Below are 23,722 nucleotides of genomic sequence, written 5' to 3'. Positions count from 1 at the left end.
GAGAATAATTCAGAAAAAAGATGTATAAATCATTAAAGAGGATATAAAGCTAATTGTTTTTCTATTTTAACAGCATTGTTTTTCTGTTTTGTGATAGATAACTACATAAAAATTTAATGGATAGAGAATGTGTAAAACTCTAAAGGAACAATGGCCATTCTAACTATATTCTAACTGTGTGGTATTCTAACTGTGTGGTATTCTGTGTTCTAATTGTGTGGTATTCTAACTGTGTGGTATTCTAACTGTATTCCACCTGTGTGGTATTCTGTGTTCTAACTGTGTAGTATTCTAACTGTGTGGTGTTCTAACTGTGTCCTAACTGTGTAGTATTCTAACTGTATGTGTTATTCTAACTGTGTGGTATTCTAACTGTTCACTGAGATGTACAGAGTTTGGGACTGGGTGAGTGGTTCCTTTAATCAAGCTGAGTAATGTTTTTATTTGTGAATTCATTACAGTAAAGTGATTTTATTTTTAAGACAATATGTAAATCATGAGCTGAGACCAAAAGGTGCCAGGAAACCAGTTGATAGTGTCACCTGTCTTGAGCAGCACCACCCCCAGGACTGATAAGTGACATGACAGTCACTGAGCTGCTTACCTGGATCTAGCGTCTATGTGGGTAAGTGCCAGGATTCCCAGCTACACATGTGGAAACTGAGACTCAGAGAGACACGGCCTGGCCAAGGTCAGTACGGCCTCGGTGCCAGGGCCAGGCTTCTACCCAACAGGCCCAGGTCTTGCTTTGAGGTTTTTGCATGCGTCTGTCTTTGAACAACCTCTGCTTTTTGTTCCTGGATCCCAAATAAAACCCACCAGTGACTTGGAAGCCATTTCTTTAGGCAGCTTTTCCTCACCTGCCATGCCTGAGTCAAGGGCTTTCTCTGTGCCTGCGGAGGCTGCTTGTTGAGCAGCAATGAGTGGCATGCTGTTAAGCTGTCTCCTGGGGCTCTCTCTCCTCTGTGCCTGCCACAGGGTTGCAGCAGAGCTCCGGTGCTGCATATGTTTTCTGTTGCTATGATAAAATATCCCAACACAAGCAACTTAAGCGAGAAAGGGCTTATTTTGGCTCACAGTTCCAGAGGCAGAGTTCATCCTGGTGGAAACAGCATAACAACAGGAAACCAGCTACTCACATTTCCGTTCCACAAATGAGAAACACAGAGAGAACAAGAAGTGGCAGCATAAATCCTCAAAAACTATAAGTCCTCAGGTTTTTCTCCACTGATATACCTCCTTCAGCCATCCCACCTCCTAAAGGTGCCATGACCACCCCAAACAGAGCCACTACAGGAGACCTGAGCCTATAAGGGGATATTCCTCATCCAAGCCACTACACTAGGAACGGCTCCTTCCTTGCAAAGACTGTCCGCTCAGAGGCAGGCTCCTAGAGAAGCTAAGTCACCTGGGGTGGTTCTTAAAGACTTCTGAACTGGACCTCAGGAAGGAGAGCCCATCCTCCATGCCAACAGCTCACCCGAGACCACCAGAAATGTGCCTTGTTCCACCATGACCACCAAAACAGGAGCATTACAAGAGGATGGATGCCAAAGCCAGGAGAGAAGCCCGGGTAAGAGATGAAAACAAAGAGCAATCTTCATAGCTCCTGGAATCCAGCATTTTCCAGGGTCCTTGTTCTGTAACTAATCACCTATGCTCAGGAAATGTTAATTAAATGCGAGCATCAGACCAAACATGGGACCGATTGCTCTCTCCTTAAGTACTCTGAGGCTGCGTTGATTTGGAGAATAGCAATCAATGGTAAACCAGGCCGGCGTGGTGAGCAGGCTCCCTAAGGCCGGAGGGGAAGACACGAGGACTGGCCCAGACATACATCTGTGCTTCACCCACATGTGTCAGGTCCCTCTGCCTCTGGGGAGTTGCCCTCACACTCCCCTCTCAAAGGCCACAAGCATGAACTGGGCCTCTTCCATGACCTGGCTGGGCCTGTGGTGTGAGCTCCAGGAGGCTGCCCAGGTTTGCCTGGAAGCTCAGGGTCACCAGTCAGAGCGGATGCTTTGAATTTAGACCCGGGTTTATGAGCCGTGGCGGCCGCCAGCAGGGACAGGGCGCAGTCCTTAGGCCAGGGGCCGAGGGAAGAAGGCGTGCTTTTAATGGAGTTGCCTGTTTCTCCCAAATATTACGCTAGGCAGGGAATTTGGACTAGAATGAAAGGCGAGGGTCTAATTTTAGACAGTACCTATGAATGAAACTTGACCCGGGCCTGGGGAGGAAATACCTTCCACAAGCCCATGCCAGGGCCAGCATGTGTGATTTTCTGCTAAATCAGGCAGCTCCAACAAACAGGTCGCTACGGAGACTCGGCTCGTCTCTTTCCTGCACTAAACTCATGTCACTTCTAAACACACCGCCCTCTCTCAGCTTCCCTTCTTTCACACAAACTCCTGGTCACCATTCCCTCGTGTTCTGGCTAGTTAACCCTCAGCTCCTGTTTCCTCTACCCTGCCCTTCCTACCAAGAGACTAAGACATTAGATCAAGCCAGCTGGTGTGCCACACCATCAGAACCAACTAGCGACTCCATTGGAGTCAGGAGGCAGCTTGATCTGGACTCTGGGCCTTAAGAAGAAAGGTCTACAGGCTGCCCAATCCATCACTCCCTCCAAAATGTCCTGCACACAGCCTGGTAAGGATCTGATCTCAGTCAACATCGTCCCTGAAGACAAGATAATTGCTCCTGGGCTTATTGCTTCCAAGCCTAGATTAAATGAAGCAGAAAGCACCTTCTCTCCCAAAATGTCCACCATCTTTACTTCCCTTCTTCAACGTGATTTGGCACCTCCCCCCCCACCCCGAAGCAAGTAAGAGTAAGAGCTGCCATCACTGTGGGTACTGAACCTTGGCACAGCAGAATGAACAGACCTATACCCCCATTCCCAAATGTCCTCAGGATGTCTGGGGACTCTGCTTACACATCTGCAAAATGGGATGGCAACTATCCAGGGCAGTGATGGTAATGAGGGCATTTTAAATCCTGGCTCTCTACCAAGGACATCTTTGAGCATCCAAGCTGAGTTCTCATCAAGTTCTCTGTCCTCAGTAAGGCAGATGTGATGGTTAATGTTAGGTATCAAATTGGCCCCCAAATAGATGGTCAGACATCCTCCAGGATGTTTGCAGATGAGATTAGCGTTTATATTAGTGGATGTGAGCAAAGACAGCTTCCTCCTTAAAGGAGTGGACCTCATCCAATCAGAGAAGACCAGAATGGCCTGACCTCCCCTAAGCAGGTGTGAACTCAGCAACAGGCAGCCCTCACCTTGAGCCACAGCACCAACTCTCTCCTGGGTCTCCAACTCCAGCCTGCCCTACCCATTCTGAGCCTTCTTAAGTCACACAAGCCAGTTCCTTCAAACAAATCACCCCATTTAGGTTGTTTCATTGAAAAATGCTGTGATTCCTTTACCATCTTGCAGCTGTCACAGAATTATTCATCACTTTTCTTATTGGGGTAACAAAAACCTGGCAAAGGGCCCAAGGAAGGGAGGGTGGCTTTTTACTCCAGCAGAGTAATAGCAAGGGAGCTTGGTCACATTGCACCCACAGTCAGGAAGCCTCTCCCTTATAGACCATGGAGTGATGTTGCCCACATTTAGGGCAGATCTTTGGATTTCAATTAATCCACTCTAGAAACTCTTATCACAGATATGCCCAGAAGTCTGTCTTAGGTGATTCCCAATCTTGTCACTTTGGCCATCAATATTAGCCATCACAAGTCCACCCTCTGTCAACTTGAAACCCAAACATATAATTTTTTAGCCATAACTTCCACCCCTCGTCCCTATAGGTTCATAGCCTATCTCATAATAGAAAGTATAGTCAACTTCAAAATTCCCCTAGTCTTTATCAGTTTCAACACTTAACTAAAAGCTGGGTACAATTAGGTGCAAGCAGTTGCTGTGCAAGCATGAAGACTCAAGTTAAAATACCTAGATCCCACTTAAAAAGCCATGTGTGGCTATGCTTATCTGTAACTCCAGTGTTTGAGGTTCAGGCTCTGGGAGTTTGCTAGCCACCCCCTCTAACAATGAGCTTCTAGCTCAGCGAGACACTGTCTCAAGGTGACAAGACAGATAGCAGCAGAAGACATCTGACATCTTTCCACATTCACACATGCATAGTTGTGTGTATATAATGCATACACATTTGTACTAAATAAATTAATTTCCGTAATGGCTGTACAAGTTTGCCCTCCCACCAGGGATGGAGGAGTGTTTCCCTTGTTCCACATCCTCTCCAGCGTGAGTTGTCACTTGTGGTTTTGATCTTAGTCATTCGGACGGATGTAAGATAGACTCTCAGAGCAGTTCTGATTTGCATTTCCCTGATGACAATGTTGAGGGGTATTCACCAGGGAAGACTGTTTGTTTGGACATGTATTTAAGCCAATAGAAAGTCTTTAATAGCCAGCTGGCAACTATACTGGGAATTTAGGAGATCCCGGTGTAGCCCTAAGCCTTTCTCAGGGTGAGATTTTAAGCACAAAAACCATGTTCTGGGTTGACACACTTCAGTTAACAAAATAAGTTAGCCAGAAGTGAAGCTTCAGAAGGTAAAAAGCAAGGTCAGTACATTTCGAGACTTTCCCAGAACTATATGGACTTTGATGGATTAGGCCCTGGTTTTAGTTTTGGCAGATGATGCTGTCTACATGCTGAGTTTTACAGCCTGAATTGTACTTATGTCATGGAGTCAGTTTTGCTAAGGTCTTGGGCCCTGTTACAGCTAAAGATGTTGAACATTCCTTTAAGTGTTTCTCAACCATTTAAGATTCTTTTGTTGAGAATTCTCTGCTTAGATCAGTACTCCATTTTTAATTGGATTATTTGGTTTGTTGATGTCTAGTTTCTTGAGTTCTTAATATATTTTGGATATTAGCCCTCTGTCAGATGTGGAGTTGGTGGAAGTCTTTTTCCATTCTGTAGGCTGTCATTTTGTCAGATTGACGGTGTCCTTCGCCTTATAGAAGCATCTGAGTTTCATGAGGCCCCATTTATCAATTGTTGTTCTTAGTGTCTGTGCTATTGGTGTTCTGCTCAGGAAGTTGTCTCCTATGCCAATGCATTCAAGGCTATTTCCTACTTTCTCTTCTCTCAGGTTCAGTGTAACTAGTTTTATGTTGCAGTCTTTGATCCACTTAGACTTGAGTTTTGTGTAGGACAATAGATATTGTTCAGGGCTGTTTCAGCTATCCTGAGTTTTTTATTTTTCTATATGGAGCTGAGTATTTTTCTTTCAGGATCTGTAAAGAACTGTGTTAGAATTTTGATGGGGAATGTGTTGAATCTGTAGATTGCTTTTGATAAGATGGCCACCTTACTGTTAATCCTACTGATCTGTGAGTATGGGAGACCTTTCATCTTCTGATATCTTCAATTTCTTTCTTCGGAGACTTAAAGTTCTTGTCATATTGGTCTTGCTTGTTTAGAATTACACAAGATATTTTATATTGTCTGTGGTTATTATGAAGGGTGTTGCTCCCCTGTGTATAAGAAGGCTACGGATTTTTTTTTTTAGTTAATCTTATATCCAGCCACAACACTATAGGTGTTTATCAGCTGTAGAAGCTTCCTGGTAGAATTTTAGGGGTCACTTATATATACTATCATATCTACAAATAATGATACTTTGAATTCTTCCTTTCAAAATTTCATTCCCTTGATCTCCTTCAGTCTTATTGTCCCAGCGAGAACTCCAATTACTATATTGGATAGATATGGAGAGAGTGGATATCCTTGGCTCCTCAGAAAACTGGGAATCAATCTACCTCAAGACATAGCTATACCACTCTTAGGCATATACCCAAAGGATGCTCCACCCTACCACAAGGACACTTGCTCAACTATGTTCATAGCAGCTTTATTCATATTAGCCAGAAACTGGAAACAACCTAGATGCCCCTCAACCAAATAAAGGGTAAAGAAAATGTGGTACATTTACACAATGGAATATTACTCAGCTGTTAAAAACAGTGACATCATGAAATTTGCAGCAAATGGATAGAACTAGAAAGAAAAATCATCCTGAGTGAGGTAGCGCAAACCCAGAAAGACTAACTTGGTGTGTGCTCATTTATATGTGGACATTAGCTGTTGAGTATAGGACAATCATGTTACAGTCCACAGTCTGAGAGAGGCTAAGTAACAAGGAATGCTCAAGGGGAGGCAAGTGGATCTCCCTGGGAAGGGGAAATAGAGTAGATTGTGTGGTGGACTGGGGTGAGAGGGGATGGAAACAGGAGGGGGGTAGTAGGAGTGGGGAGTACTGGGAGAGATGGCTGGAATTGGGGTGGAGCCTTTGGGAGACAGTGTAGAAACTTAGTGCAGGGAAAACTCCCTGGAATCTATGAGGGTGACCCTAGGGAAGACTCTTAGTAGCGGGGATATGGAACCTGAACCAGCCATCTTCTGTAACCAGGCAAGGGTTTCTGGGGCATCAAACCAGCCACAAAACCTTTGACCTACAATCTGCTCTACATGCAAGAGGTGCTGGAGTAACAGTGGAGCAGAACTTGAGGGAGGGACCCACCAATGACTGGTCCAACTTGAGGCCCATGCCACAAGAGGGAGCCCATGCCTGCATGCCTGACATCACCTGAAGGGCCAGGAACCAGAGGCTGGATAGGCCAGAGACCCAGGATAGAACCAAACACAACTGGCCAAAAAAAAAAAAAAAAAAAAAAAAGTCAATGAAATCATTCCTAACGATATTCTGCTATATTCATAGATCAGTGTCTAACCCAATTGACATTAGAGAGGTGTTATTTGGCAACTAAGGGAGCAGAGACCCACGGCCAAATACTAGATGGAGCCAGGGGAACCCCACAGAAGATGGGGAGGAAGGATTGTAGGATCCAGAGGGGTGGAGAAAACCAGGAGAACACAGCCCACAGAATTAACTAAGCAGGGCTCGAAGGGGCTCGCAGAGCCTGAAGTAACAAACATGGAGGCTGTGTGGGTCTGAGCTAGGTCCTCTGCATACATGCTATGGTTGTGTAGCTTGATGTTCTTGTGGGACTCCCATCAGTGGGGGAGTGGGGCTGTCTCTGACTCTTTTGCCTGTGCTTGGGACTCTTCCTCCTACTGGGTTCCCTCATCTAGCCTTGATGTGAGGGTTTTTATGCCTAGTCTTATTGTAACTAGTGTGCCATGTTCTGCTGATATCTTTGGAGGCCTGCTTTTGTTTTAAAGGGAAACAGAAGAGGAATGGATCTGGCAAAGAGAAAATGTGGGGATGAGGTAAGGAGGGCCAGAGAGAGAGGAAACTGTAGTCAGGATGTGATGTATGACAGAAGAATAAAAAAGAAAAAATAAATTTAAAAGTTAAGTAAGGGCTGGCAAGATGGCTCAGTGTGTGAGTAAGGGCACTTCCTACCAACTCGACCTGAGTTCAACATCTGAGAACAACACAGTAGAAGGAGAGAACAGGGTCTTTCAAGTTGTCTGCTGACCTCCATATATTTGCTGTGCATATTCACATGCTGAGCATACATACACACACAACACATGCATACACTAAATGCAAAATTTTGAAATGTAAGTGTAAGAGCCTCAGTGTAAGAGACCAGGCAGCCTCTTAACTGTGAACCCCATAGCATCAAAAACTAAATTACTAGGGTTAAGGAGATGGCTCTGTTGTTAAAGTGTTTGTCGTACAAGCACAAAGATGTTATTTCAGATCTGTGACATCCATGGAAAAAAGCTGGGCATTGCAGCATGTACCCATAAGTCAAATATGGAGGAAATTGGAACAGGAAGATCCCTGGAACCCCCTTGCTAGAGAGCCTTCGTGAATCAGTGATTCCAGGTTCAGGGAGAGAGCCCGTCTTGAAAAGTAAGATGGAGAGTGACTGAGAAGACACTTGACATCAACCTCCAGCCTCCACACACACATGCAGGAACACACAAACAGTTACCCATGCTGCGCTGGCCAGTTTTATGTCAACTTGGCACACGCTATGTCTGAGAGGAAGGACCTCAAGTAAGAACATGTCTTCACAAGATCTAACTGGAGGCAAGCCTGTAGAGCAGTTGCTTAGTTGATGTGGGAGGACACAGACCATTGTAAGTAGTAGCATCCCTGGGATGGTGGTCTTGGGTTCTATTAAAAAAGCAGGCTGAGCAAGCATAAGGGCCAAGCCAGTAAGCAGCACCCCTCCACGGCCTCCTGCCTCTGGGTCCTACCCAGTTGAATTCCTGCCTTCAGGATATACAAGCCAAATAAATCCTTCCTTCTCAAGGTTTTTTGTTTTGTTTTGTGTTTTGTTTTTTGTTTTTTGGGCTTTTTTTTTTTTGTCCTGATGTTTTACTACAGCAATAGTAAACCTAAGATACACATATACACACCAAAAATTTCTAACTTGCATACTTCCAACATACAGAGGTTCAGAGCAAGCATTCCTGCTCCAACGGGGAGCATCGGAGTCAAAGCAGGGAAAATCAGCCCAAAGCAAGCCTAAACCCATCGGGGCAAACCAACAGCTCCTACAGCTCCTACAGCTCCATATCAGGCACCTTGGACTCATGATGGAATCATCTGAGCTCCAAAGGGTTGGATAGCCCCTACCTATAACACACATATCCTTTCCCTTGGGCCAGTCCATTTCATCTCTGAAACTTTCCTTGGTGGAAATCCAAAGGTAGTAGAATCTCCAACATCCTGTGATCCCCTTTGCAAGTTAAGCTTCAGTTTTACAGTGTCATACAGTAGCATCTCAGGACCTCCTTTTAAAGAACCCCATCCTTCCTTGTACTGCTTGGCTTCAATAGCCTTTTGGAAACCTTGGCACAAGCCTCCATAACAACCACTCAATCTTGAATTTTTTATACTTACAAGACTACTAGTGTATGGATAATGCTGCCAAGTTCTGTGGTCAGCTCAGGATGTAACCTGGCCCCTTGGACCACAGTTGCATCAGCCACTGTGTGCTTTCCAGACTGACCTTGTAGAAACACTTCCCTAAGTGGTTTGTTTTGTTGGCTTTTGTTTATTTTATTTTGTTTTGCACTAGCATTCTAGGTTTAGGCTCTTTCCTTTCAAATGAATTTGCATTTTCAGAGGGTAGTAACAGGAGGGGTCTCCTTCAGGGTCCCAGCACAGAGTTTGTCTGTAACGGTGCTAATATTTTTAATGATTACAGATGTGTTCTCAGTACCAGCTTTGTTTTTAAGTTTAAACTTCCTCCTTTCCCAACCAAACAGCACATTTTGTTTTTCTCTTACTATATAACTGGATAAAAGTAGGCCCAGACAACCACAGCATACCCTGTGTGCTACTCTGTCTTGAGTTGTCCTTTACCTAACAATTTAGTCTATTGGTTTTGAATTCAATCTTGCTCAAGTTCTCTGGACACAAGCACCAGACTCTGTATTGGATTATAATACAAATGGCTTCTATGCCAGGTCTTGATAAAGTTTCTATTCCCCCTTCTTAACCTCATGAGCCAGGCCTTTCCTACTCACATTTCTGTTGGTATTCTGTGCAAGGAACCATGGAGTTGGCCTTGTCTAGTTGCCTCAAGAGGCATGCATCATAGGTTTTTTCTTATTAGAATCCATGGGTCCTGGGGCACTCTGTTCTCTTTCAGGTCCTCAGAAACCAAGTCATTCCCTCAGGTAGTGAAGCATTCAGGCCACCTCCAAATCTCTGTGTTCCCTGGTAGTCAGTGAAGCATATAGGAGCTTGTGAGAACATTAATCTTGTGTACCCTATATGGCTTGCAAACATCCCTGTATCTGCAACTACCATTGTATTGATCCTGGTGATAGCCATTATATTATGATTCTGATAGGGTATAAAATGTCTGATTGCTTGCAATAAACTTGCCACAGCCTCATTCTTGCTATGGCTTCTGCAACATGTGCCTGGTGAAAGATTCATTTCTCACTGGCCATATCAGGCAAACTTGGTCTGGTAAGTAAGCACTGAGATTTACAATTCTAGTCTTCCAAATTTGCACCAAAGTGGCTCACTAAGCCCTGCTTACAGCATTTGAGGGCTTTTGTATCCAAATGTTCCAAATTCTTCCACATTACTCCCATAAACCCATGTAGCTGGATTTACAACTTTTCTGTGTTTAGTTGTTTTTCTCATTGCTGCAACAAAACACCTGGCAAAGAAACTTACGGAGGGGTTTATTTGGGGTCGTAGTTTGAGAGGACAGTATGTCATAGTGAGGAACTCACAGTAGCAAGAGCACAAGGCAGCTGGTTACATTGTATCTACAAGTCAAGAAGCAGAGGTGAATGCTGGACTTAGAGTCCTCCACCCTCCCAATTTAGTACAGAATCCCAGCCCATGGAGTGAACTTATCCATACCAATCTAAAACCTCCCTCACAGGCATGTTCAGAGACTTGTCTCCTAGACCTTGTCGAGGTGACAATGTTAACCATCACAGAAACTAACTGTCTCATCCAGCATCAGCTGAAGGGTCCCTTTGGCCAATATGTAGCAATTGGCTTAGTGCCACCTTCCTTCCCAAAGTCCCACCTCAGTTCCCACAAGAGCCTGGTCCAATAAAAAACATGTGGACACAAGGGCTTTCTTTGAATAAACTGAAATCTTTAAGTCAATTCCAAGTATCAAAATGTTTTCAGCAAAACTCTTCTAACCCTCAGCTGGTAAACCCTAAGTAAATATTTAGCTGATACACTTGGCATTCCAGGAGTGGGACAAGCAGGACCCAGGACCTTCTCATTCCACAGATCAGTTCTGCAAGCCATCCCTGTGGTTCAACATTGACTTCATTCCCAGCCTGGCAGCACATGGCACCATGGCTTCAGATGTCCATCTCAGCCAAATATCACAGTGTTGAGAGAAAGGGGAACACCCACCATTCTTGTGACTCCCTCCTAGGAAAAATAAAACTTCCCAAAGTTGCCATCCTGCATTCCACTCACATCTCATTGGCCAGAGGTGGGTCACATGACCACTTCTAACCCATTCACTAGTAAGAAGGGTTAAATCATATTAATTGGCTTATACTAACTACTTTGGATAGGATGGATGCTTGAATGAAGAGGACCAATTTCATTCATTGCCTTCTGCCTGGGGACAACTTCTGCTCACATAATCTCTTTGTGCTACATTTGCTACATTTCAGTGTAACACATGTGTCTCGTGACTGTACAATTGAAAAGATGCACTTCAGCAGGTATTGACAATTCTATTTTGCTATATTATGCCACATGTGATTTCTGGAGGCCAGCAACTATCCTACCACTGCAACATCACTCTCTTCCTACATAGTGTTCAGACACACTACGAACAATGGGGATAAGGAAGCAGGTAACAACAATGTGACTGGACAACACACACATGTCCCATGATTCCCCTGGGGGCTCTGGAAAGTGCTTATCATTACCCCTGATCAGTTAGAGAAGCTTCTAGGTCAAGTAACAGAGCACCCAAGGACTAGCAAAGCCTTTTCCCCTAGAACAAGTCTCCCCTTGGATGTACCAGCTGAGCTTTGTCATTATCCCTAAAGTATGGGATTTCATTCTGAAGCTCATTGCTTCATCGCTGAGAGCTTCAGCTAGAACTGTGACCTTCAAAGCAGGAAATAAAGAAAATTAAGATGTTTTGCACAAACCTCCAACTTCTGGTCAGAATTTGGTTGGTAAGAATCTGATTACACATCAGCTCCTGAATCCAATCACTGGCTTAGATCAAATATGATATACTCCAGGGAAGGCACATCAGCACATGGGTGAGCCCAGGGCTGTGTTTGGTAAGGATAATAACTATTCAATGGGCAAGCAGCAGTGCCTGGCCACAGGCCTATTTTACAGTTGGTAAAACAGAGGCGCCAAGAGGTTGAGATACCCAAGGTTGCCCATGCTGCAGAAGACAGAAGCAGGGATTCAGGTAAAAGCTGAGAGATTCCAGATGAAGAACCTTTCCCCCAGATTCATGGTAACAGGTGAGGTTGTAGCCCCTAAACTCTTTCATATGTATTCCAGAATCTTCTAACAGGACTCTACCTGCTCATCACCAAGTATGAATGAGATTCTTTCCACACTTGGTGACCAGCTGGCCCTCTCACAGATGCAGGTGATCAGAGCAGGACTTCCAGGATGCTGTTTGAATCTACTCAGATGCAGCTCGGTTTCATTCATCATATAGCCATTAACACCCAGCTGTTAAAGGGAGTTTGCACTGAGCCATTTTTATGACATCCAGTGAACAGGAGAGAACTGCAACCAGAGCCATTTATAGACTTAATCTTAGGGCCTATGATGATATAAATGTTTAATGCTTTTTCCAGGTGCAGGGCTGCTGGAAGCCCTGTGTATGAACCTAGCACTGACAAAGGACTGATATAGGAGGGTCAGAGTCCCGGCAACCGTAGGAACAATTCTGGTTAGGAAAGCAGGACACCTCCTTCTAGATCCATCTCTGATGTTTGCCCATTGCAGAATCCCAAGCCTGGGCCTCTTCTCCCTGAGATGCTCCCATACTCCTCATTCTGTTCACCAGCACCTCGGAAGAAAAGAACTAATTCTCATCCAACTTTGTTTCTTTTTCAAATAGGTACCAGAATGCACACAAATGAATGAATGAATGAGAATCTCTCTCCCTTGCAAGGGAGGAGATATGAGTTCCCCATTCCTATCAGTTCTGACACAAATGAAAAGATGGCTGAAATGTTGCCAGTATCTTCCATTTCATGTAGTTGGCTGAAAAAAAAAAAAAAAACCAAAGGTCTCCCAACCTTTCACCAGAATTGAAGGAGAATGTGACAGTAAGACACCTGGGGTCACATTCTGAGCCAAGGGGCTGTGCAGGGAAGCTGAACCCATGCACAGGGACCAGTCTGGGGAGAGGAAGCTGGGCTAGATCTTTTAAAGCAAGGTGTTTTCAAGCCATCTGTGTCTCATATTAGAACACTAGCATCCTTGGTCATTGCTGAGCCACAGGTGACACCTGGGATGGCTGATTGAGTAATGACCAGCTGCAGGGTATTCCAGCTGGACTGTGGAGACCCAAGTCCCCTCCTGCCTTCTGGTGCTAGTTTATGGCAGAGGCCACAGTCAGCTCTGTGCCACTGTGGGAAGTCTCAGGGCTAAATCAAGATTTGCCAAAAGAAAGAGGGAGGGGGAGGAGAGAGAAAAGAAGGGGCAGAAAAGCTCCTCGCTTTCCCTGGCTTTACAGACAAGGATATTGTGTATGCTCCTGGTGTTACAGGGTTTCACATGGATGCTTCTGTTATGTGCCTCTATGCATTAAAAAGAGAAAAGAGGAGCCGGGAATTGGTGGTGCACACCTTTAATCTCAGCACTTGCAAGGCAGAGGCAGGCAGATGTCTGTGAGTTCGAGACCAGCCGGATCTACAAGAGCTAGTTCCAGGACAGACTCCAAAGCTACGCAGAGAATGACAGAAGCTGAGAGGTTGAGCCTATATGGGGACATTGTGCAAAGAATCTATTTAACTTTGTTTACAAAGGAAGAAATAATAACTTCAACAGACATCAATGAATCCAACCTAAAATAAAATGTCAGTCTGTGAAATCATATATGTAGCAGAATCCAAACCCTGTAAAAAAAAAAAAAAAAAAAAAAAAAAACTTAAAAAGGAAAAAAGAGAATCCTTAAAATGTGGTAGCATGAAGCCTCATAGATCCCAGAGCTTTTAGCTTTTAATATAGTCACCAGCAAGATTCCTTTTTTTTTTTTTTTTTTTTTTTTTTTTTTTTGAGGGGTTTTTGAGACAGGATTTCTCTGTGTGACAGACCTGGATATCCTAGAATTTGCTCCATAGACCAGGCTGACCTTGAATTTACAGAGATTCACCTGCCTCTGCCTCCTGTGTGTTGGGATTAAAGGCATGCAACACAACCACCCAGCAAGCAAAAGATCCTTAACACCATATAATTCAAAGGGATGAAAAGGATAGACTATAGTTTTGATAGACAGCAAAGAACAAAAACTGTAGTTATCTCTGTCACCCAGTATCCATGATATAAATAATAATAACAACAACAACAAAGCCAGGCACACATTTGACATCTGTCCCCTCCTGCCCTTCCTCCCCTGAACATGGTCCGTTCTCTCTCTGCTTCTCAGCTGGAAGGGCAATGGCATGAGCCAATACATTTAGCAAATTTGCATGGTGCATAGAGACCAACAAGTCAAACAGTATGCAGGCCGCAGAGACACAACATGTTGATTAACCTTGTGAAACACAATTCACACAAAGCAAGAGAGACACATCCTTTCTGGCTTGGTAGTCAGACAGTTAATTTAGGAACATTAAAAGTTAGATAGATAAAATATAAAAGGTCATCCGAAAAGCTTTCCAAACACAATCTCAAGTGGGATCAAAGTATTTGCTTACAAGAAACGTGTGTTTGACACATGGAATTGCTTTGTGTAAACTTAGAGAAAGTCAATGAAGGATGTGGTCCCTGGAGAGAGAATGTTCTGAGAGTTTAAATCTACTCATCCTTACCTTGATGTGAAATGTATGTTCAGGGTGGTATATGGCTGTAGACTAGCCAGTGACCTCAGAAGTCTCTCTACCTTGTCCTGGAGGCTCAGTCTCTTCCTCTTTAAAACGGGCACAGGCTCCATGGGTCATTACCGCTCAAATACTAAGTCCTCCCATTCAGTTCATACTTGGCAAAGTGTGACACCTTTATCTTAATGATAAGACAATGAATGCCAAGATGTTAGGAGTCTATGAATTCCACTCCATTTCCCTTTGGTGAGTTGCTTTTAGACCAGTGATTCTCAGCCTTCCTAATGCTGTGACCCTTTAATACAGTTCCTCATGTTGTGGTGATCCCCAACCATAAACTATTTTCATTGCTACTTCATAACTGTAATTTTGCTACTGTTATGCATCATAATGTAAATATCTGTGTTTTCCAATGGTCCTAGGTGACACCCCCCTCCCCCCGTGAAAGGGTCATTTGATCCCCAGAGGAGTTGCAACCCACAGGTTGAGAAACACTATTTTAGACAGAGGGCACCCTGAACTTTAGGCCCCAAGTAGAAAAATAAAAATGTGAAATGGGTAGTTTGAGGAGCTCAGTGTCTGCACTCAGGCCTAAGTCTGGAATTGCACATCGTCTAACATGGCTTTTCTCCACCATCAGCCATTTACGGAGCATCCAGGAACTGCTGAAGACCAAACCACAGGTAAGGCATCAGGGGTCCTACTCTTCCTGGAGCTTAGGGCCTGATGAGGGGAGTCAAACCAGAAATCAAGTATGTGTAACACAGCATCGCCATTTACTCTCCATCTGACTTGGAAGTGGTTATAGTGCCCCTCTATACCTGCCTCCTCACCAGTGAAGTGTGGATTGCAATAGCTCCTGGAAGCACATTGAAAAGCTAAAGCAGACTGCCATGGGATTAGCATTGAAAACAGCATTGGGTGCAGAGGCGCTTGCAATCCATGTTAGTTTATTTGACATTAGTGCTGATATTGCTATTGCCCTTGGTATTGGCATTGCTGTTAAGCAAAAAGCACTTGGGAATACAGATGCAGATGCAGCCTGGAGGCAGAGAGGGTGGACAACACTCCCTGCAGGAAGTGGTGTTCATGCAGACCAGAAAGGCCACTGGAAGTTCACTTGGAGAGAGAGAAGAGCCTGTGCAGAGCCCAGAGCTGAGCAGCAGCAGATGCATGCTGCTAATTTCTCAAAGCCCAGCTTGTTGAAACATGGGTAGAGGGAAGATATGGAAGAGAGGAGAGCCAAGGAGGAGTGTGACCTTGGGGGTCACTGAGGGCACCAAATAGGAGAATGACAAGAACATACTGAATTGAATGGGCTGAGAAGGGCTGGCTGGAAGCAGGGATAACGCCACCATCAGTGGAGGGAAGACAGGGCCCCACACCAAGGCTTGGGTGACAAGTGGAAATTAATGAGCAGATGCCGGAGATTTAGAGGATTTAGGTAGAATGATCTAGCATCCAAAGAGAGGAAGAAGAGAGTGGGCCAGGGGAGGGAATCTACTGCCTGGAGTGACAAGAACGTTGGTTTTTAAATGTTTTTAATGTCTCACATTTCAGATCTGTATCCATAACAAGATAATAGAGGCCCTGGGCTGTTTAATCATCTGTGAGTCCCGGGGACCTGGTTCCGGATGGGTGCTCAGTGAATGTGTTCTTGACTCCAGCCCCTCCCAGCTACCAATCATTGCACTAGGCTGAGCCCCCGCCAAGCCCTGTACCACGGAAAATCAAACCACAGAGGGTTTCCAGAAATGTGGAAAACATCCCACAGGAATCTATGGTCCCCATGGCTCTCCTGGCAGGAGGAAGCCAGACTGGTGAGGACTGTTCAGGGATGGAGGCCATGGTTGCCCAGAACACCACAGTGGCCCATGGGGAATGCTGGGAAAGGGGCCTAAGGATGGAAAGACTGGCCTGGAGCCCAGGTCTACAAAGGTTCCTCTCACAGCCACTGAGCCACATGGGAAGGCCAGGATAAAAGTGTGAAGGCCACAAAAATCTCCAGTCCACTTTCACACCTCCTTATCCCACACGCATGTACACAGGCATGAACACACACACACGCACACACACACATTTGTCCAGCTAGTTACTGTGTGCCAGGATGCTTATCCTTTGTAGTCATCTTGTCTCCCACAATCCTCATACAGCTCTGAAACATGAAATGATTGACATATAAGAAGCAGAGAGAGGTGAGGTCACTCATCCTAGACCTCACAGCCAGTGGGGAGGGGTGGGGGATTCGAACCTACTATTTGGGATCTCAAAGCCTTTACTTTTTAACCATCAGTCCAGAATCCGTAAAGCCTGGAGTCAGTGGCCCTGAGGTCAACTCAACATGCACACATGTTTTATTTGGCCTCAATACTGTTTTAAAAGGGGGGAAATTTCACATAAAAATCCAGGTTTCCGGCTTCTCTTTAGAAACCAGATCTGGCCCACATTTCCGCAGGGCCACTATTGGCTACGCTGAGCAGCAGCTGCCCCTTGCATGAGGTTGTGCTTTCCCCACCCAGCCCTCACCACCAACTATAGCACCCCCTTGATGTCCCGGGCCTGGCCTTTGAAGGCATTGGAGTATAGTCTGCCAGGCTCGGGGGTGCCCCTAAAGGAGGAAGCCCACATCCCAGTCCAGAGACCGAATCTTGTCTCCTTTCCCAGCATCCTCCTGCATCTCCCTCTCTCTCTCTCTTTCTAGTGGTAAGTGTGTGGCCTTTAAGTCAGGCCTGGAACCAGTGGCTTCTCCTTTCCAAGCTTCTGGTCTCTAAATGAGTGTCCTAATTTGCTTTTCTGCTACTGAAAAAATGACCAAAAGAAGTTTATTTCATTTTACAGGTGAAAGCCCACCATCAAGGGATGCTGAGGCAGGAGCTTGAAGCAAAACCAGAAAGAAACATTGCTTACTAGCTTGTTCTTCTTCACCTGGTCTTAAGCATCCCAGGCCCATCTGCCTAGGGATAGCAGTGCCCACAGTGCCCTCCACTGTCAACGGGTAGGGAAGAAAATGCCCTGCAGACATAACCACGGGCCAACCTGATGGAGGCAATTCCTCAATTGAGAAATGGAGGTTTCAAGGGTAGAGGGCTACACAGAGAATTACGTGACCCCCAAACTCTGAGTTGGAGCCCCACAGTCCTCGCTCCTTCCCTTTCTACCAAATGTAATAGCTCGTGCCAGGTTTGTGAGTAGCTTGGACTGTGTAAGGCTTCACTTGGGGCTGATCCTTAAAAAAGCTGTCAGGCTTGAATTTGCTGTTTCCTCCACGTTTGTTGTCTCCAGAATGCATGTTCTGTGAGGGCAGTGACCACGTTTTCATCATGGGTGCCCCAAGTACTCAGCACAGACTAGGACAGCCCTAGTGACAGGCGGCCTATTTATCCCTTGGTCGTCTTCTCTTCACTGTCTATACTTGCTCATTCTGATTTTATCCATCCTTAGGTTTTGAACACCGTTTGTATGCCAGTGGCTCACACACACACACACCTCGAGCCCAGACCCACAGCTGAGCTGAGACCACATTGACCCATGTAAATGGCATCACTACCAGACATCTCTAAACATCTCAGACTCTACAATTCAAACATGAGTTCCAAATGTCCCTAGAACTGGCTCCACCCACAGTCCTCCCTTTTTCAGGAGATGACATTATCCTATTGGATACTCAGGCATTAACCAAGAAAATCCTTCCTGGGGTTTCTCATCTGGCCACTCACTGATAAAATACTCATGGATCTTGCCACCTCCAATACAACCATTCTGGTCCAAGCCACCACCGTCTCCTTCCTAGATTACTAACGCATGTTTTACAACTGGTGCTCACCATGTTTGTATCGTTCTGATAGGCTGTTCTGTATACAAGGCTTGGAGTGGCCTTTTAAAACTTAAATTAGACCCAGGCAATGGTGGTACATGACTTTAATCCCAGCACTCAGGAGACAGAGGCAGGTGGATCTCTGAGTTCAAGGGCAGTCTGATCTACAGACAGTGTTCCAGGACAGACCCCGTCTCAAAACAACCAAACTAAATACAATAAAATAAAATTTAAGTTGGAGTATACATCTTTGTTCCAGTCCCTGTCGCAGTAGCCTTGGGCCTCATCATGCCCCCCCCATACAGTTGTTCCCTTTTCTTGCAGAGTCAGAGTCACTAGAAAGTTCTTCCCTTTAGGGAGGATTAGAACTCAGGCCTGGTTTGACTTCAGGGCTTTTAATCCTTCTTCTCAAATGCCCTACTTTCCAGAAGTCTCACTGATGTCCCAGAAATGTGGTTTCCTCGTAGAACATAAAGGCAGGTGCTGTCTCCCATGGATTGTACTCTAAGACCACATCCAATGTCCAATGGCTTCAGAATGAACTTGAGCAGGAACTGCCTTCCAGTCACTTCTCCATGTCTGAGTAAACAAGGGTCCCCTGTGGGAGACGAATGAATAGGTAGAAGTTTGGATGGATGGATGGATGGATGGATGGATGGATGGATGGATGGATACAGGGAAGGTGAGTAGAGAGCTGAGCAATAGGTGGAAGAGTAAGTGAAAGGTGGGTAGAGAGCTGGGCATGTGGATACTAAGTGAGTAGATGGACAGCTGAAAAATAGGTAGAAAGCAGGCAGATGGGTAGATAGATGGATATAGATACTGTTGCAAGGTCGGTAGATTGTTGGGTGGGCGGCTAGATGGATAGTGAGTTAGATGGGTGGATAGGCAGATAAATAGGTACAGTGGGAGGTGGGTAGATAGGTGATCAGATGATTGGAGAGCTAGATGGGGGGATTAAATTAAATACTTCATGTTTAACAAAAGGAGTTGGAATGGGAGAGAAAAGCATGCTGAAGGAGTTATTTGGGAACTCTGGTTTAGATAGAGGACTGAGATAATCTCAGTCAGTCTAGGCAATGGGCTTTCTAAGAGGTTAGTGAAACAAGGGACTGAGTCCAGATTCTGGGATCAGCCTTGGCTTCAAAACTTGTCGCTGCAACTAGCTACATGACGCTAAGTCCAAATATCCTTGGGGTATTGGGGATAGTATAACCCCTGTCTCTTGAGGCCACTGTCAGCAGTAAATGGGAGATCATATTGACAAGTTTTAAAGTGCCTGGCACACAGTAGGTGTGCAATGATGGTGCTGCTGTGGTTTTGAAAAGCCTGTGCCAGGTCTGGCACCTTGGTGTAACCCCCTGTTTTGAAGCTGCCGGGCAGCTTTGATGAAGGGAGCCAGCAGTCCAGGCCAAAGGCTCTGTCTGTATCTGCCATTCTCCAAGCCATCAGCTGAGAGGTCCAGCTGGCAGATGCCTTAACCAAGAGCACAGGTCGGGCTGGCTGGGCCTAGGTGCAGGTGGGCCTGGCTCTATCCCTCCCTGACCAGTTTGGAGGACCTTTCCTGGGGATCAGCCACCTGCCCTGCCCCACCCAGAGAACTTGGCCTCAAGGTCCAGAGGCCTGACTTCTCAGGAAACTCGCAGACAGGAGAAACTTTCCATCCACACTGCAGGAATTTTGTGCAGAAAGGGGAAAAAAAACTAAAGCCCTTCATCCTTTGGCCTCAAAGAGAATATTTCTTTTATGTGAAACTGGCAAGGAGAAAAGTTCGAGATTCCTTCTCCTTTGCCTAATTGATATCAACATGAAATATTCTGGTGTTGTTTTAATAAGACTTGGTTTTCCAGCAAGAGTGAGGGGGGGAGCTCTTCTCCTGGATCAGAATATTTTTAGCAAAAATATTTTGCTTGAATCCTCCCTGTTCCCCCCCTTCCTGCTCTGGCTTCAAAGGCACAGCAGCGTGTTCTGGGGTGCTGCACCCACACTCCACAGCCCCCTCCCCTGCATGGTAGGCTGGCCGGCTGGCCAGCCAGGAGAGCTGAGCCAGGAAGCTATTTTTTCCAGAAGCGGCATCTGGCTCCTTGGCAGCCGCACAAGCAGTTGTGCTGGCAGCAGGACTGGCCGGGGTCTGTCGTGTTTAGGCTGCTGCCTGGCTCTCACCCGCAGACACCATGTTCTCTCTGCACATCCGGGCCCTTCCTGCCATCCCCCACTGAAACCTCATGAGGGTGGGGGCACCTCAGAGCATCTGAATCCTCTGCCCCTCGCTCCCAACAGGGCTTGATCCCAGGGACCCACCTGAGCTCTAGTTCTAGCCAGCTTGATGCTCGGCAGGTGGTTTCTGCCAGTGGAAAATAGGTTCATCACCATAGCCTGCCTGTCTGATCTGACCCCTACCTGACTTTACAAGATTCCCATGATAGCATGGCCTCCTGAGAAGTCTCCAAGGTCTTTGCAAGCCCAGGACCATTATAGTTGCTGTATGCACTCTCCTAACACATGCCACATTTGAACAGCTCACAACTCATTCCTTTCAACTCACTACCCAAAAGCCACCTTCTTCAGGACAGTTCCCCCATCTCAAGCAGCCCCTGAGCGACAATGACAGCTCCTAGGGCTTTTCCACAGAGCACTAACGGAGTGCTCTGTTCACTGACATTACCCATGTAGGGGCTCGTGAGGGACATCATCCATCCAAGCACCCACACAGGACTTTGCAGAAAAGTGCAGATGGATGAAAACTAGGCCAGCCAGGCTCCTGTGAGCGCCTCACAGTTCTCCTGTGAATAGCCCTTTGGGGGTCAGCATATCCCCAGTCTACCCCTCAGGGAGAAGAAGGAAGGCTGCTAATGTTACTTTCCTACCAACACAACATGTTAGAAGTATGCCCACATCCCACAGTCCACGCTCACCCCAACCCTACAAGGCAGAGATTACATTTGCTGATTTGTAAATGCAGGTACTAAGATGCTGCCCATTGCAGCCCAGCTGGGATGTGACAAGCTCTATACAGCCACGCTGCCCTCTTGTTCTCCCTATGCCTGGTGCTGAGTTAGCTTGAAGCAATAGCATGGTACAGTGATGAGTATTGGTGACAGCTGGGTGGTGCCCCTTGTGCTGTGCTGGGTGTTTGTATCCATACTCTTACCAGACTTTTTAAAAATCTGCCTTAAAATGAGAGGATGATCATTCAACCCCATCATACAGATGAGAACACTGAGTCTGACAAAGGGGAAGTAGCTTTCCCGGCACAGAAAGTGGGGAAGTTGTCTAAATGGAAATGGGCTCCATTTCCCAGCAGAGACACCATTGTCTTCATCTGTTTTCTGTTGCTATACTTGAACAAAATAGGCTGGGAAATCAATAAAGCATAGAAGTTTATGTGGCCCATAGTTATGAAAACTGGGAAGGCCAAGAGTGTGCCCATGATGCAGAGCTAGTCAATGGATAGATGGAGAATGAATGGATGGAAGAAGTTGTGGTGGGTAAGTGAAGAATGAATGGATGGATGAGTGAGTGGGTGGGTGGGTAAGTGGAGAATGACTAAATGGATGGAGGGATGAGTGGGTGGAGAATGAATGGATGGATGGAGGTGTAGGTAGATGGGTGGGTAAGTGAAGAATGAATGGATGGATGGGTGAGTAAATGGGTAGGCATGTGGAAAATTAATGAGTGAATGGAGGGGTGGGTGGATGGAAAATGGCTAGATGGATGGAGGGGTGGGTAGGTGGATGGATGGAGAATGGATGAGTAGTGGGTGGGTGGGTGGGTGAAGGATGGGTGGATAAGTGAATAGATGGATCCCTGGCTAGAATATGAATCTTGATGACCCTAGACAGCAACAGCCAAAGTCCCAGGTTTGCCTCTACTCTCCTTCCAGGTTTGACCCCTATGTCCAGTTGCCAGCTTTTAGGTACATAACTTTCTTCAGGAACCAATAGTAAAGGTAGGACAATTAGTTCATGCAGGCCTGTCTCCACATGGAGGGACCAGGAGTCAGAAATGACAATCACAGATGTTAAATCTGTCCTTTTAGCCACCTTCTCTGTGGCCACCATAGACTCCAGATCTCTGTCTCCTGGAGCCATCAGGATGACAGCATCCTCATACTGGAACCTTTTCAAATGTCCCCTGTGAGCTGACCATGGTCAAGGAGCATGGTCTCATGGTGGCCATTCTGCCCTCTCTTATGGCTCAAACCTCTCTTGTCTGTTCACAGATAGAGCCCCAGCATCCTAGATGCATGGGCACTGCCCGTTTCTTGCAGAGTGAATACTTCTCAGTTCATCAGTTTTTAGGCAGTCCACATTTACAGCTTTCCCAAACCCTTTCATAGGCTTGGACTGAGGCCTGGGATGGAATTTGAGCTCTACCTCTTCTCAGGGACAAAAGTGACTAAGTCACTCAGTGCAGAGCATTGTGCTGGAATTGACTTGGATGCACATATGCAGGTAGAGAGGACTGCGGCTTCCAGAGAATCTGGACACACGGACCTATGGACAGGCACGCGCGCGCGCGCGCACACACACACACACACACACACATACACACACACACACACACCCCTACCTCCCCCTGGCTCCCCACCTGATGCCAAATGCCTGGTAAAATTCCCATCTACCTGTTATATGGGCAGAGGTTACCAGGCTTTCCTGAGAGCTCTGCCTGCTGTTCCTGGGCAGGTGAATCAGGGCAAAGCTGCTAGGCCCTTTCCCCCTATCCCTTCCCTTCTCACCCGCCCCTCAGACAGGCAGCCAGCTGTGTGGCAGACATTCCTAGGCCTGCTCATTGATATTCAGGAATGGAACTCGAGCCGCTCCTGGTGCCCAGCCTCAGCCTGGCTCTTCCGCCCATACTAGGAAAGCCTAAACACCCTCACCAGCCAGAAAGAGCATCCCAGGCCACGGGCACTAGAACTGGACATCTGAGAGAACTGAGGCCTTGAGACAGGGCTCCAGGCACTCAGGAGTGCTATGAGCCTCAGTGACTGACTAAGGTCTCCACCCTGAGCTGCAACGTGTCTCCAGCTTCCTGCCCTTCTAGGTGCTTCTCTGTCCATCCAACGAAACACCAGGCTCTGGAGGAGAGCCCTGCTAAAGCGGGGGGGGGGGGGGGGGGGGGGTAATGGGGTGCTGGATCCCAGCCCTTCCCACACCATCTCAGCAGGGAAAGGACACTCCTCCCTCCCAGCCCATTTGCCAAGCCCCCACCTCCCACCTCTGGGTTTGCAGATGGCTTTGTTCTTCCTTGGGGTGTGAAAGGGCTATTGCAGGGGCCTCCTCCCCTCCTGCCAGCTGGCAGGAGCCAGACACAAACTCTCAGCCCCCCAGGAGAAGGCCTCTGACCCAGGGGTCATGGGGTGGAGGGAAGGTGATGCCCTCCAAGATGCAGCTGGGAATGGCCAAGGAGGCCACTCCTAGGAC

Source organism: Phodopus roborovskii, unplaced genomic scaffold (genome assembly GCF_943737965.1).
Source record: "Phodopus roborovskii unplaced genomic scaffold, PHOROB, whole genome shotgun sequence".
NCBI classification, from domain to species: domain Eukaryota; kingdom Metazoa; phylum Chordata; class Mammalia; order Rodentia; family Cricetidae; genus Phodopus; species Phodopus roborovskii.
This window is presented reverse-complemented; position numbering follows the sequence as displayed.